This window comes from Erpetoichthys calabaricus, chromosome 8 (genome assembly GCF_900747795.2).
Source record: "Erpetoichthys calabaricus chromosome 8, fErpCal1.3, whole genome shotgun sequence".
Taxonomy (NCBI): domain Eukaryota; kingdom Metazoa; phylum Chordata; class Cladistia; order Polypteriformes; family Polypteridae; genus Erpetoichthys; species Erpetoichthys calabaricus.
In genome coordinates, this window is record NC_041401.2 from 149,825,961 (window position 1) to 149,840,044 (window position 14,084).

Below are 14,084 nucleotides of genomic sequence, written 5' to 3' on the forward strand. Positions count from 1 at the left end.
CTTGCGCACAGATTCCTGCATCTGGATTTTTCTGTGCGTACGCACAATCCCGCTTTTGTGCTTACGCCATGTTATAGTGTGAGTTCTACGCACGGCGTCATACATGAGGCCCCAAGACTCTAAACATATCCAAATCTTATTATGTGATATCATCTATTGTTAAATTCTGCTCCGTACTTCTAAAATTTTTATTATTATACTGTATTAAGGATTTGTTCTGTTCTGTGTATTGTATTGTATTGTATTGTATTGACCCCCTTCTTTTGACACCCACTGCACGCCCAACCTACCTGGAAAGGGGTCTCTCTTTGAACTGCCTTTCCCAAGGTTTCTTCCATTTTTCCTACAAGGTTTTTTTTTGGGGAGTTTTTCCTTGTCTTCTTAGAGAGTCAAGGCTGGGGGGCTGTCAAGAGGCAGGGCCTGTCAAAGCCAATTGCGGCACTTCTTGTGTGATTTTGGACTATACAAAAATAAATTGTATTGTATTGTATTGTATTGCGGTGGGCTGGCGCCCTGCCCGGGGTTTGTTTCCTGCCTTGCACCCTGTCTTGGCTGGGATTGGCTCCAGCAGACCCCCGTTACCCTGTAGTTAGGATATAGCGGGTTGGATAATGGATGGATGGATATTGTTAGTTTTAGTCTAGTTAAAGTTAACAAAAAGTAAATAAATTTTAGTGAAGATAAAGTAAATCGGTTTAAGTTGACTAAAAGTAAAAGTAAATTAGCCAAACAGTCAAAATCAGATGGGTATCTTATTTCACATATGAATATGCACAGAACATATTGTACCTCTAAACTATTATACTATCATGCACACTAATGAGCCAAACCACATGTAGTGGTTACTGGACATAAAATGAAGAGTAGGTGTAGAAAGGATTTATTCAGAAAATAAATCTTGGTTAGATAATGGCAGCTCTGGTCTGTCATCATAGTTTTCTTTCCCTCTACATACATTTTATGTTGTCATTTCATTAAAGATGGTGATAAGCCACTTCGTTTGAAACTTGCCTCGATTTTCAATTGCTACGGCTGTTGTCATCACTGCCACTGTGCCTGTAAGTGCAACTGGATGCATGCGCGATGGTTTCACACGCAACCCTGAACTGTATTGACCAGTTACAAAATGGATAATTGCGTGGACAAATGTGTAGACATGCTCATTACAGTCAGGGAATGATTGCGAAGCTTTCACTCCTTTATCAGACTGTGTAGGACACTGTATCTAAAAGTGATAAAGTATCATCACTATTGTAAGCCTTTTTCATAAGTAGTTGTTACTCACATTTTTCTCAAATATTATTGTGCCATCCAAAGTTATTCATATATAGTATTTGCGGTCACGCAAGCATGCAGTACCGACTTTACTATTGATGTGATGTCCCTACTGTATTAGCAGCACACCTAAAATCGACACACTTGACGCCTTAGTATTAGGAAGGTGAACGAGAGACAGAGGTAATGGTATTGGCATTGGGCAAGTCGCTACCTATATAACGTTATATACCTTGGCATGAAACTCAGGATGATCTGCCTCTAGACCTCCCTTCAGGTATTCTGGTGTTTTTTCCTATAAGCTTCTTTCTGCATGGCTTACACTGGGCTTTATTTTCATCAGCAATGTAATTAAAGTTGGTCCAGATGCCTGACTGCTTTTTTCTCCTGAGAATCACGTTGGCCAACATAGCGGAGTGGAGTGGAACGGGATTCTGACTGATGTGATGATTTCCTGATGGCGCCCAAACTATTGAGCCAATTACAAGCATGAATACAAGTCTTTAAAACTGAACCACTTCATTCATTTGTTGGCAGACTACATCATGTGTAACAGATCTGTGCAAAGAGCTTCACATAGCACATTGTTCAGTTATCTGTTTGTAACATTTTCATTTTGTTTAGTTTTCATCAACAATGATTTTAAAAGCATTCATCTTAGTTTTCGTAATTAATGCTGCATTTTTATTTAGTTTTTGTTCCATTTTCATTACAGAAAAAATATCTATGAGTATTTTTTGTCGTAGTTTTTATCAACAAAGGGCACTTTGGTTGTCCCTGACTGGCCTGCGTAAGGTCAATAGGAAATTTGGAATCAATTAATAACTGTACATCATGCATGCAATGCAACTGCATTGTTTTTATTTTGAAGGCGACTGGTAATTTTTTTTTACGTACAGTACATGATCAATTTACATTCTTTGTGGTGTGTGTGTGTGTGAGCGTATGCACCTTCACTGTAATGTGTTGATGAACAGACATTTATGACAAAAATGTCAGCTCACATTAAATAAAAAGAAAGATTGATAAAGAATGTAAAGTTTTTAACAAGATATGGAGTTCTACGTATTTGTTCACTCAAGTCACCGGTAAAGCCATGTGCTTTAACATTCTGATCACTGTGTTTAAGGATTACAATTAGAATCACCATTATTTGAAATATAAGAACTTCACTAATGCAGAGTGGGCACAGACATCTGCAAAAGCAGTAAGGACTTTTTACCAATCTTTACTGCCCACATCCAGGGTTGGAGCAGTTGAGACCAGCTTTATGATATCTCACAAAATAGCAAAAAAAATGTAAGCTCTCTGATGGGGAGTCAAAGAGTGTTTAGTGGAATCTGCAGTGCTAATATGCCCTGGGACAAAAAGCATTTCAGAATGTGCCCCTCTGCAGGTGAACCATAAGAAGGATCGAGGACATCGCAGGAAATCTGGAGCTTCACCTGCAAAACAAAGCAGACAATTTTGACTTTTTCTTACTGAAACTCTGAATGAGAGTTTTGATGTCCACAACATAGCCCAGTTACTTATCTTTTGTACATAGGATAACGAAACACATTGAGATTACAGAGAACCTGGCAGCAATCCAGTCAATGAAAGATGACGATGAAAGAGAGCGATATGCTCATGGAGGTAAATGCATTCTTTAACAAGCTGAGAGTGAAATGGGACAAAAAAGCAGGTGTTAATACCAATGGTTGTCTAAATCTGACAGGGAAAAATGTTGGACTTTTGAATCGGATGCAAGGTAATGTGATGGAAATTAATCCACAACAGAAACTTGTATTTTTGCATTGTATTGGATACCTGAAGAGGTGTTGTGTAAGTCAGTGCTAAAAATGAACCATGTTATTGTAACTAAAATAGTTAACTTCACCAGGGTGAAAGCATTGAATCACATACAGTTTGATGCACTTTTGGAGGAGCATGAAAATGAACATGGTGACATAGGCTACCATACAGTTGTCAGATGCCTCATCCTGGGCAAAGTACTCAAAAGAGTATGGGACCTGAGAGCAGAGATTCGAGAGTTTTGTGAGAAGAAAGGCAAGGACATCCCAATGATCTCAGATGCCAACAGGTTGGCAGATCTTGCATTTGATGTTGATGCGACTACATTAATGAATAAACTAAATACAAAACTGCAAAGAAAGGGCCTCTTAACACATAAAATGTACAGCCTGGTTAAGGCTTTCCATGAGAAAATTGCAGTTTCTTTCAAGCCATTTGGAGGGCAACATTCTCAACCACATGCCAAGATTGAAAGAAGCCACACCATGAGCTGATCACCACCACAGGTAATCATTCATGTTAGGAGCTCTGAATGGTGAGTTTTCAATGCAATTTGAAGACTTAAAAACAGCTGAGAATGAAAGCACATTGCATTTTGAACAACACACCCAGTGGCGTTCAGCTCAATCTCATTGACCTGCAGTCTGATACACTACTGACAGAGAACTTTAAGTCAGTATCACTGCTGGATTTTTATTCTGCTCTCAAAGATAAGAACTTTCCAAACATGAGGAGGCACGCTGAGAAGATGTTGGTTCTCTTTGGATCAACCTACATATGTAAACAATCACTTTCGATTACAAAGTTCAACAAATCCAGATACAGATCCTCTCTCACTGACGATCACCAGTCAGATGTCCTTCACATATCCACCTTAGACATTCAACCTGACTTCAGTGCACTTGTTCAGCCCCAGACAGACTTGATTTTTTTCACTGAACAAAAAATACATAAATAAATGAAGAACAACAAATGAGGTAATTAGACTACTAAAAATTGCAATAGAACATATTAATTTTTTGTATAAAGTTAATTTAGGGCGGTACGGTGGTGCAGTGGGTAGCGCTGCTGCCTTGCAGTTGGGAGACCTGGGGACCTGGGTTCGCTTCCCGGGTCCTCCCTGCGTGGAGTTTGCATGTTCTCCCTGTGTCTGCGTGGGTTTCCTCCGGGCGCTCCTGTATCTTCCCACAGTCCAAAGACATGCAGGTTAGGTGGATTGGCGATTCTAAATTGGCCCTAGTGTGTGCTTGGTGTGTGGGTGTGTTTGTGTGTGTCCTGCGGTGGGTTGGCATCCTACCCAGGATTGGTTCCCTACCTTGTGCCCTGTGTTGGCTGGGATTGGCTCCAGCAGACCCCCGTGACCCTGTGTTTGGATTCAGCGGGTTGGAAAATGGATGGATGGAAGTTAATTTAATGTTGCTCTTTGAAATACTGTGGAAACAAGCACATTTTCAAAACAGTTTTTCGTAATGTTGATTAAATAGCAATGTAATGGTGGAGTTTTTACTAAGCCTGTCCCACATTTTTATAGTCTAATTGTAACATCTACTCTTAACAGTAGCAGCTAATCAAAACCATAACATTTACTGCTTTTTCTAAAGAGATAAAATTAACATGGAGGAGAACTGAGTTCAGCCTATTGGTCCGGCCCTCCAAAACAGTCTTAGTTTCTCATTTGGTTCCTTACGAAAATTAATTGCCCACCCCTGCATTAAACAGTCAAGTGCTGTGGGTAAAGTAAATTTAATATTTGCATATCTGCCAATACCTCTGCATTCAAAATATTAAATCTACAAAACAGTTGCAGACCAGGCTTGATTTTAATTTGCTATGTGCTAAAGCCCTTTGTCATGTCTTCCTTTTTGTTTCTAAACTATATTAATGGTGGAGCAGAACATCTTGTGAAAGCTATTAATTATGTAGAATTAGTTTTATGCCTGGGTACTTCCTGAAACTCTTATGTATTTACTTCACATTTATTATTTATTACTTAATGTGCTGTTTTTTTAAGTAAAAAGAAACAGGAAAGTTAAAAACATGTTCCATCACAAATGATTTAAAATCCTTATCTTCTGCATGCATAAAAGCCCTCATTACAAATCATTTGGGGTTTAATGCATGTTAGCTTTTACCATATCTAAAACACAACTTTTCTCCTATAAAAAGGAGCTGATAAAAAAAACAAGAAATGATTTGAACATCATCACTTTTAATTTGTGCCAGCTATCTACATCTAAGTCATCTATTTCTGTTTTAAATAACACAAAGTAGTTTGTTGCTTCCTTCTTAAAGACATATCTGCTTGGGTTCAAATGCAGATTTTTTAAAATTTTTGGTTTTGCTAAGAAAGGTAGTGTGAGATGGAGAGAATATAATAATCAAAGATCTAGAGGAAGTCATGTGATGCTTCACTGTGATGGCTGGCTGGGGCTTGAGCTTCCCACCTTACTTTTAACACTAAATCTACAGACTGCACCATATTTCCTTACTGTCACCGTGTACAGATGTCTTCTTCAGGCTGGAGATCCCAATCCCCTGCTTTTAACTCATTAAGGAAGTCCCAACATCCTCCATTGGAATCCAGAAACAACATGGTCACCTACTGGGGTTCAAAGAGAAATCTCCTCTTGAAGTAGCTGACCTAAAAGTGAAAATGGTCAATCGGGAAGACAGGGCTCGATGAGACATTTCTAAGAATTGTCATACTTAACACTAGAATCCCTGAAGCCTATGAAAAAAGTCGTAATACTGGGCCAACTGAAATTTCTTTGCACCTCCTAATCAGCACCTTTGTTTTCCAAATGTGTTGATCAGCACAAGCAGCAAGCAGCTCTCTATCCCATCCCCCACAGATGCATTTGAAGTTCTTCCAGCTCAAGTCTGTTTAACTGTTCCAGTGTGATGCTGAGGTGTCACCCACTACACTTGGCTCCCAATCCAGGTGGTTTGTCGTGTGGTGGATGCAGCAGCACACTATCAGCACATGCTCCCAACCTTGCCAAAAGTTTAGTATAGCATTTATTTTTGCTAGAGTAAATTGTTTGAGAATGCTGCTGTAATGATAAAAACACTGCAAATGCTCAGCAAACAGTTGTTCATGGCATTTACTGTAGCAGACTCTTAGTTGTAACATGGGAAAAGTGTTAACTTCCACTCTTGTAAAGAAAAAAAAAAGGAAGCGTGTCGAGTGATGCCAGTTTGCACATGGTGCTCTGTAAAGTTGCTTCAGTTTGTACACCTGAGGAGTCTGTTTAGCCACTTAATAAAGCAGTGGATTGGTTTAAAAGGTATACAGTTTAATATCATGATATTTATAAGGTAAACTATGCAATTTATTAAGTAAAACAAAAGTAGCACTGGCTGTTTTTTGTTAAGGTATTATAACAGAATGCCCTTAGTATTCATTTATGCCTATGTATATTTACAATATATATATCTATACTGTATCTATATTCATATATCTTAATAGATGTATGTTTCTATATTTGATTTGTATGTACAGCATTTCTTATATGTTTATTATGGTTTTGTTATGCACATTAATACATAATACTGTTTTAGATAAATAGGATAGAAGCCAGGAAGAGTTAAGTAAGAGAAAGTGTAGAGTAATAATAATATGATGTAAATAGTAAAAATGTATAGGAATAAGGAACGTTTAACAGATAGAGATGAACAGTAAAATATAAGCACTAATGTTTATAATTGGTGAAAGCTATGCATATAAAAGTGAAGATAAAAGTAAGAGAAGAGTAAAGTGGCAATATGGTACTGTAAGTGTTGTCTTATTGTGCCAATTGCTTGTTATACAGACACTACTGAGGACATACTGTGTTGAGCCTGATTTATTAATCATTCATCTTCTTGGTAGGGATATGACATTAGGATATGGTCGAATGGATCAGACTCCTTACCAGTCAAACTCTTCAATTGCAGGTGATGGGTAAAACCAGCAAAAACCAAATCCGAGCCAACCACGTTCGTGCTATAAGTGCCTGTCGTCAATAGGTGATACAAGGAAACTCTTAAATGCAGGGAACAGTATTGGCAGCTAACCTGGCCTCAATCCTGCCTGATTGCTGTGTCTGTGTATAGGAGAGTGGTAGATCCCGCTACAATAAATAACTGTACTGTTCCTGTTTCAAGCTGAATAAAGTTGGTTTTGCTAAAGTACTGAGACTCAGCCTTGTGTTTTGGGGTGCAAGACAGGGACTCACACGTCACTTCCCAGCCTTCCTTTTATTAGGCTGGGGGTGGTCCCTTGCAGTGGTGCAGAGGGTGATCCCAATTTGTGGAGTTCCAGCCTCAAAACTCAAGAAACAAAGACAGTTTAAAAATGCATTAATATGCTTAAACATAACAAAAACAATAACAGTGACCAAAATAATCATAATAAATAAATCAAAATGAAAAATAAACTAAAGAGACAAGGAAAAGGAATATAAACATAATGGTTCTTGTGTTTAACGTAAAAGAAATTGACTGTTGCTCTTTGGCATTATTAGGGAGTGGTTCTATTTCACGCATTTTTAATTAAACCAAGCCACGTCTTGATGCCAGTACATCATGAGACATATTCACTCACATCACAGTAATTTTGCGCTGAAAATTAACTTAACATGTGCTTTATTTTAATGTGGAAGGAAAACAAGTTTTCTCAGAGAATGCAAACACAGGGAAAATGTGCCAACCCCAGACAGCCCAAGCCAGAATTTGAGGTCAGGAGTTGTGAGGCAGCAGAGGTACCAAATGTACAAAATACATGCTAATTTATAATAAAATTGAATTCTAAGCTGAAGCAAAACAATGATGTGATCTACTGTAGAAACTGTGGAGTGTATTCATACATGATGAAGAGTTCTGCTATAAACATTTTTTATTGTTATGAACATGCTAATGTTCTTTAAAATACAGTTTAGTTGTGATAGTATTATTTTTCTGTAAATACTGTATAGAGGGAATCACCATTCTGAGATGGTTGTGTAATGCTTTAATATATTATCTAGATTTGTTTGAAGGAAAGGTCTTCAAATAGTTAATTGAATGCCTCCTAATAAAGTGATGTTATTTTGAAAATGGGCCTGGTAAGCATGAGGATAAACCATATTTAAGAATTACTCTCAAATTGTTGATTGTATCTTGAGATTAGCATTACATTACCAACACAATGGAAAACTGATGGCTTCACCTGCATGTCTTTGCAGAAATACAAAAACTTACTATTACTAAACTAAAGGGTATATATGTGTGAAATTTAATTTCATATCTTGGAAGAAAAAGTGAGAGCCTTTTACAGCTTTGTTTAGAAAAATTGGTGCCACAATTGTTCAGGAAATTTAACTACAACACATTTGTTGGGGACTTTAACTCTAGCAAAGTAGCAGATTACACAGAGGAAAAAAAGTCATCATAGAATATGTTCCGTAGGACTTAAAATAAAGCAGATGTTTAATATAGATGCCTAAATTTTAAGCACAGGAAACAAAACTATTAGATTTATTTACAGTGGTTAAAATCTGTAATGTAACCAACTGTAAAACACTCTGATATTAAAGGGAAATCTTTACAATTTGTATGCAGGCTCTGTATGAGAAACCATTAAATAAATTATCATTCTGACTTAAATGCTAGTGTGGCGAAGTATATTTAATTTATATTGCAGTTTTATTTGCCTTCAACAAGTGCAAAGAATTCTCCATGCATACATTTGCAAATTCGTTTGTTTTTAAAATACAATAAAAACACTAATCCTTTTGCAATAAAATACAAAATAGCATATATTCACTCATTCATTTTCTTAATCCATGTATCCCATCACAAGTTTGTGAGAAAATGAAATCTATTACAGCTAATTCTGGATGCGAGCTTAATGGTTAGCATAAATCTATTTTTTATTATGCTCATTCCTTAGTGATACTGTACTGTGAGTAACTCAGGATATCCCCATTCCCCAAATATGTTCTAACACTTGGAAGTCAAAAAAGTGTGGCACTTGCTGCATTGAAATATGTGTTAAGAATTGTGCTTTCAAGTACAGCTCATACTATTTTTCTGTCCATTAATCTTTATTTTTAGTCATTTGGGTGCACCACCTTCTATATGCATGAGGATGTAGAAAACAATTTTCTAAGCTTTTCTTTCAGAATGGAAAATTTGGACATGTGCTATTGATTTGCTGAAAGAATTTCAGACAATTAATTGTGTAGACTTTAATCTTGGATTTTACTTGGCCTATAACCTAGAATTATTGCCTTTTCTCAATGAATCAGTTGAGATACAAGTCCTTTCTTTATTTTTCTTCTGTTCCACAAATTCATGGATATAAACACTTCGCCTCACATGTCCAGCTTTTACTCCTGCTCTCTCATGTAAAATCTGCCAAGTTACAGTATATTGAGTCATTTTTTGTTTGCTCTGCTTGGCAGAAAATCTTTCAGTTGGCTTTGGAATTGAAAAGGAAATTTTTGCACATGGGTATTCAGTTTTTATTGTTTTTTTTTTTTTTTGCAAATCTTGATTTATTATTTGAACACACGAAACTTCACCACAATATAGAGTTTAACGTGTAAACTAATTACATTAAACCAGGTGTGTCTTTTAAAGCAACATGCTTCAGCAGCATTCAAAGCATGTTACACACGGCCAGTGATGACTATTCATTTTTTCAATAACTCACTTTTAAAGTTTGTTTCATATACTGTATAAACTGTATCAATAGATTCTTTAGCCACATTATATGTTCATCTGACAATAAAATTACATTCTGATGTTCATTTGTGTTTATCTGCACAACACAAGGCACCACAGCTACTAACCAGTAGTTACAACAGAAACTCATCATGACCCAACAAGAATAAATTAAAAAAGGTGACATGCCACATTGCCCTAAACAAGTGTAGTATTTAGCATGATACCCAAAATGTGACATTCTTGTAATGGAGATGATAGCCTGATTAATGAAGTTGTAAAGAAATGGCTGTCACACTCACTTTTCTTCAGGCACTGATTATTTTAGTTGAGACGTGACCTTCTCGGAAAGACACTTTGATGTCCTGCGAGAACAACCAATTTAAAACAAGATCACGGACATCTAACCTCTCAGTTGTTGGAATGCTTTTGGCAGACACACTTCATGTGCTCTCAGCTCTTAAAAATTTTATACGTTCTACATGGCACATCAACGACTAAGCGAAGAAGAAAGAGCAGCGGGTCAAAAAGAGACCCAAAAGCGTTGGAGAGAAACGAAGGCCAAAAGAATGCAAAAAAAAAAAACAATAATAACCTATGTGCACATTCTGAAAATAAGGAAAGTAATAATCAGCCCGGACCAAGTGGAATTGAAAACCTCGTAGGTCCAATCGGGGTCAGAAATAAAAGACTTCATAAAGACGTTCAAAAACGTTGGCGCAATACACATGCAGCGCAGGTTAGAGATTATGAAAGCAGTGGAATTCGAAAGGTTCAAAAAAACGGTACGATAACACATGCAGAGCAAGTTAAAGAATATGAAACTAGTAAAATTCGAAAGTATCAAAAAAAAGAAAGTAAAGATTGCATTAGCACAAACAAACGGAAATGATTACTCAGTGAAATAACTGAACAGCAAAAAGAGATTGAATATATGGACATAGGTGATATGTCAGAACTATGTAGATATTGTAAGGCTTTAAAGTTTAAGTCGGAGACTTGTAGATCATCTAATTCGTGTTGCTAAATGTGATAAACGTTATTACCTTATTAACTGCTGCCTTACAATTGTTTTTTTTTTTTCTTTTCTGCCTATGCCTTGTTGTTTTTTTAATGTGTCACAAGGGTAGATGAAGAAGAAAGTCATTTTGTACATTTACTTTTTTACTATGGTTTGCCGTGACTTAGCCGTGAAACCCTGCCATTGATCCCTTTTATTGTATATTACCAGCTTACTGTATTTTTAAAAGAATTAACAGATTGTGCTTTAGCTGTTTCATCTCAAATTTGAAAGTAAAACGGAGAAAGAAAACCTTTCACTCTTTTCCAGTTTGGCATTTTTAAAATAGTTTTTTAATGGACTACATCACCATACTACTGCCAAACCCAAATGACAGTCTTTGTGTTGGTGAAAGCCTCTGGCGCCAGGCCAGCAGACCACAGGGAAAAGGCCCATATTGACTACTTTGGTGTGTTGTTGAAAATACCCTCAATGCACATGGTAAGTATGCATAAAACATTATAAAAATGCTAGACTTTGTTTAAATGTCAACACATACATATTTAAAAATACTAAACTTGTGTTTAAACGTCAACACATAACGTATTGTGAAAACAGAAGTTAAAATGTTTGTACAAATACATGCAGAGGATGGACTGGACTCCTACTGATTCCTATTAGAAATAAAAAATATGGAAAATTGTTATATCTAGAATAACATCTTATTTTACCAAATATTGGTAAACTGTTTCTGTTCAAATGAAAATATTTAATTTTCCTGATCTACATAAAGCAAATTTTATCCAGAATATACACAAACAAGCAACAAATTTGACAGTGTAAAGAGGTTGTTGCAATCAGTATGCAATGTGAAAGTAAGAATATTCTTTCACAAAGAATTGCATTACCTGGTGTCTAAATGTGTTCAATGGTCTTCAAAACACCTTAGTGTTTAGATCACCATGGTATTGTGATTCTGCCTTATAGGCAATGCTAAAAGGGAGGGAACCACCAAAACCCTGGCCCAAAAAAGACTTCTAAATCTAATTATTTAGTAGCTTGACATTTAAATTACATTCAAAATCAAGAAGGCATCAAAAAAATGAACATGAGCATAAAAATACACTTCCAAAAACTTCTGAAACAAGAGCCCAAAGAACAATCTTTTTTTTTTTTTTTTTTTATTTATTAATTTTATTGTAATCATTCCATACAAATAGATCCATTTATAACAAAAAAAAATGAAGATAAATAAAACCCCAGCCCTAAGAAGGAGAGCTTAGCCAAAGGAGAATTGCTTAGGTCTTTTTAATAAGGCAACAATAAACAAAAGAAAGGAAGAAATATATATAGGTAAATAAAAAAATGGAGAAGGGAATTAAATGCGGTAATAGTTATTTCTCTTATTCTAAAATAATATTGATTAGATCCTGCCAGGTTTTAAAAAAATTCTGTACAGATCTTCTAACTGAGAATTTGATTTTTTCCAATTTCAAATAATATAAAACATCGGTTTCCCACTGACTTATCAGAGGAGGGTTAGGATTCTTCCAATTCAACAAAATAAGTCTGCGTGCCAAAAGTGTAGTGAATGCAATCACTGTTTGCTTGTCCTTCTCCACTTCAAGTCCATCTGGATGAACACCGAACACAGCTGTTAATGGATCAGGAGGGATTGTGACCCCAAGGCTGTCTGAAAGGCACTTAAAAATTTTGGTCCAAAATGATGTTAGTTTGGTGCAGGCCCAAAACATGTGACCCAGTGAGGCAGGCGCTTGGTTGCAGCGTTCGCAGGTTGGATCTTGCCCTGGAAACATTTTGGACAGTTTTAAGCAAGACAGATGAGCTTGATACATAATTTTTAGTTGAATAATTCTATGCTTTGCACATATGGAGCTCAAGTGAATTCTCTGCTTTGCTACCTTCCACTCCTTTTCTGATATATTAATTAAGAGATCTTCTTCCCAATGTCCTCTTGGGTCTTTGAAAGGTAGGGACTCTAATAAGATTTTATATAATGTGGAAATGGTGTTTAATTCCTCGAAATTGAGCAGTATTTTTTCCAACATGGTGGAGGGTACGATGTGAGGAAAATCGGGCAGTTTCTGTTTAACAAAATTTTCTAATATGAAGATAGTGAAAGAAATGTGTAGCTAGGAGGTTGAATTTGGAACATAATTGTTCAAAAGATGCAAATATGTTGTCTATATAAAGATCTCTGAGCATTTTAATCCCAAACCTTTTCCAGGTATTAAAAACTGGATATGTTTGCGAGGGTTGAAAGAGGTGGTCCTCTTGCAGAGGTGCCACGGATAAAAGATTTTCCATCTTAAAATGCTTTCTAAGTTGGTTCCATATTCTGAGTGAGTAAAGCACAATTGGGTTATTAGTATATTTGCGATAACTTGCATTTACTGGAGCGCAGAGCAGGGAGTATAAAGAAGTACTGCAGGATTTTACTTCTATTGGGAACCAAGCCTGTGTATGTTCATTTTTTTGTGTCCAGGTTTTTATGGCTTGTATGTTTGCTGCCCAGTAATAAAACTGAAAATTAGGTAAAGCCATGCCACCTTCTGCCTGAGGTCTTTGTAGAGTCGCTCTTCGGATACGTGGGTGTTTTGAGTTCCAAATGAATGAGGTTATTGTTGAATCTAACTGCTTAAAAAACAATTTATTGATATATATTGGAATGATTTGAAATAAAAAAAGAAGTTTAGGAAGGATATTCATCTTAACAACGTTAATTCTTCCGGCTAGAGTGAGATGAAGGCCATCTATGCAATTCTTGCTTAATTTTTTCCATACAGGCGGCAAATTTTGTTGATAAAGAGCTTTATGTTTACTTCTCATATTTACCCCTAAGTATTTAAACTGATCTGCTATGGTAAAAGGTAGGGTGTCCAATCTAATATTATATGCTTGTGAATTCACTGGAAAGAGTACACTTTTATTCAGATTCATTCTAAGACCAGATATCTTTTGAAATTCTGTGAGTGCTGTTAAAACTGCAGGCACAGTGCTTTCTGGGTCTGATATATATAAAACTATATCATCTGCATATAGAGAAATTTTCTGTTCCAGTCCTTCTCTGATAATCCCCTTTATCTGATAAGAATTTCGACAGTGAACCACCAGTGGTTCAATGGCGATTGCAAACAGCAGTGGTGACAAGGGACATCCTTGTCTGGTACCACGTTCTATCTTAAAGTAGTCTGAACAAATGTTGTTAATACAAACTGAAGCTTCTGGATTGGTATACGGTAGTTTGATCCATACACAAATATTTGGGCTAAACCCAAATTTCTCCAATTCAGGAAAGACAGTGATT

General features: G+C 36.4%; 1 pseudogene; it reads left to right on the forward strand.

The window, feature by feature from the left end:
- The first annotated feature begins 2,877 nt into the window (after positions 1–2,877).
- Positions 2,878–3,563, forward strand: LOC114656626 (general transcription factor II-I repeat domain-containing protein 2B-like; annotated as a pseudogene).
- The last annotated feature ends 10,521 nt before the right edge of the window (positions 3,564–14,084 follow it).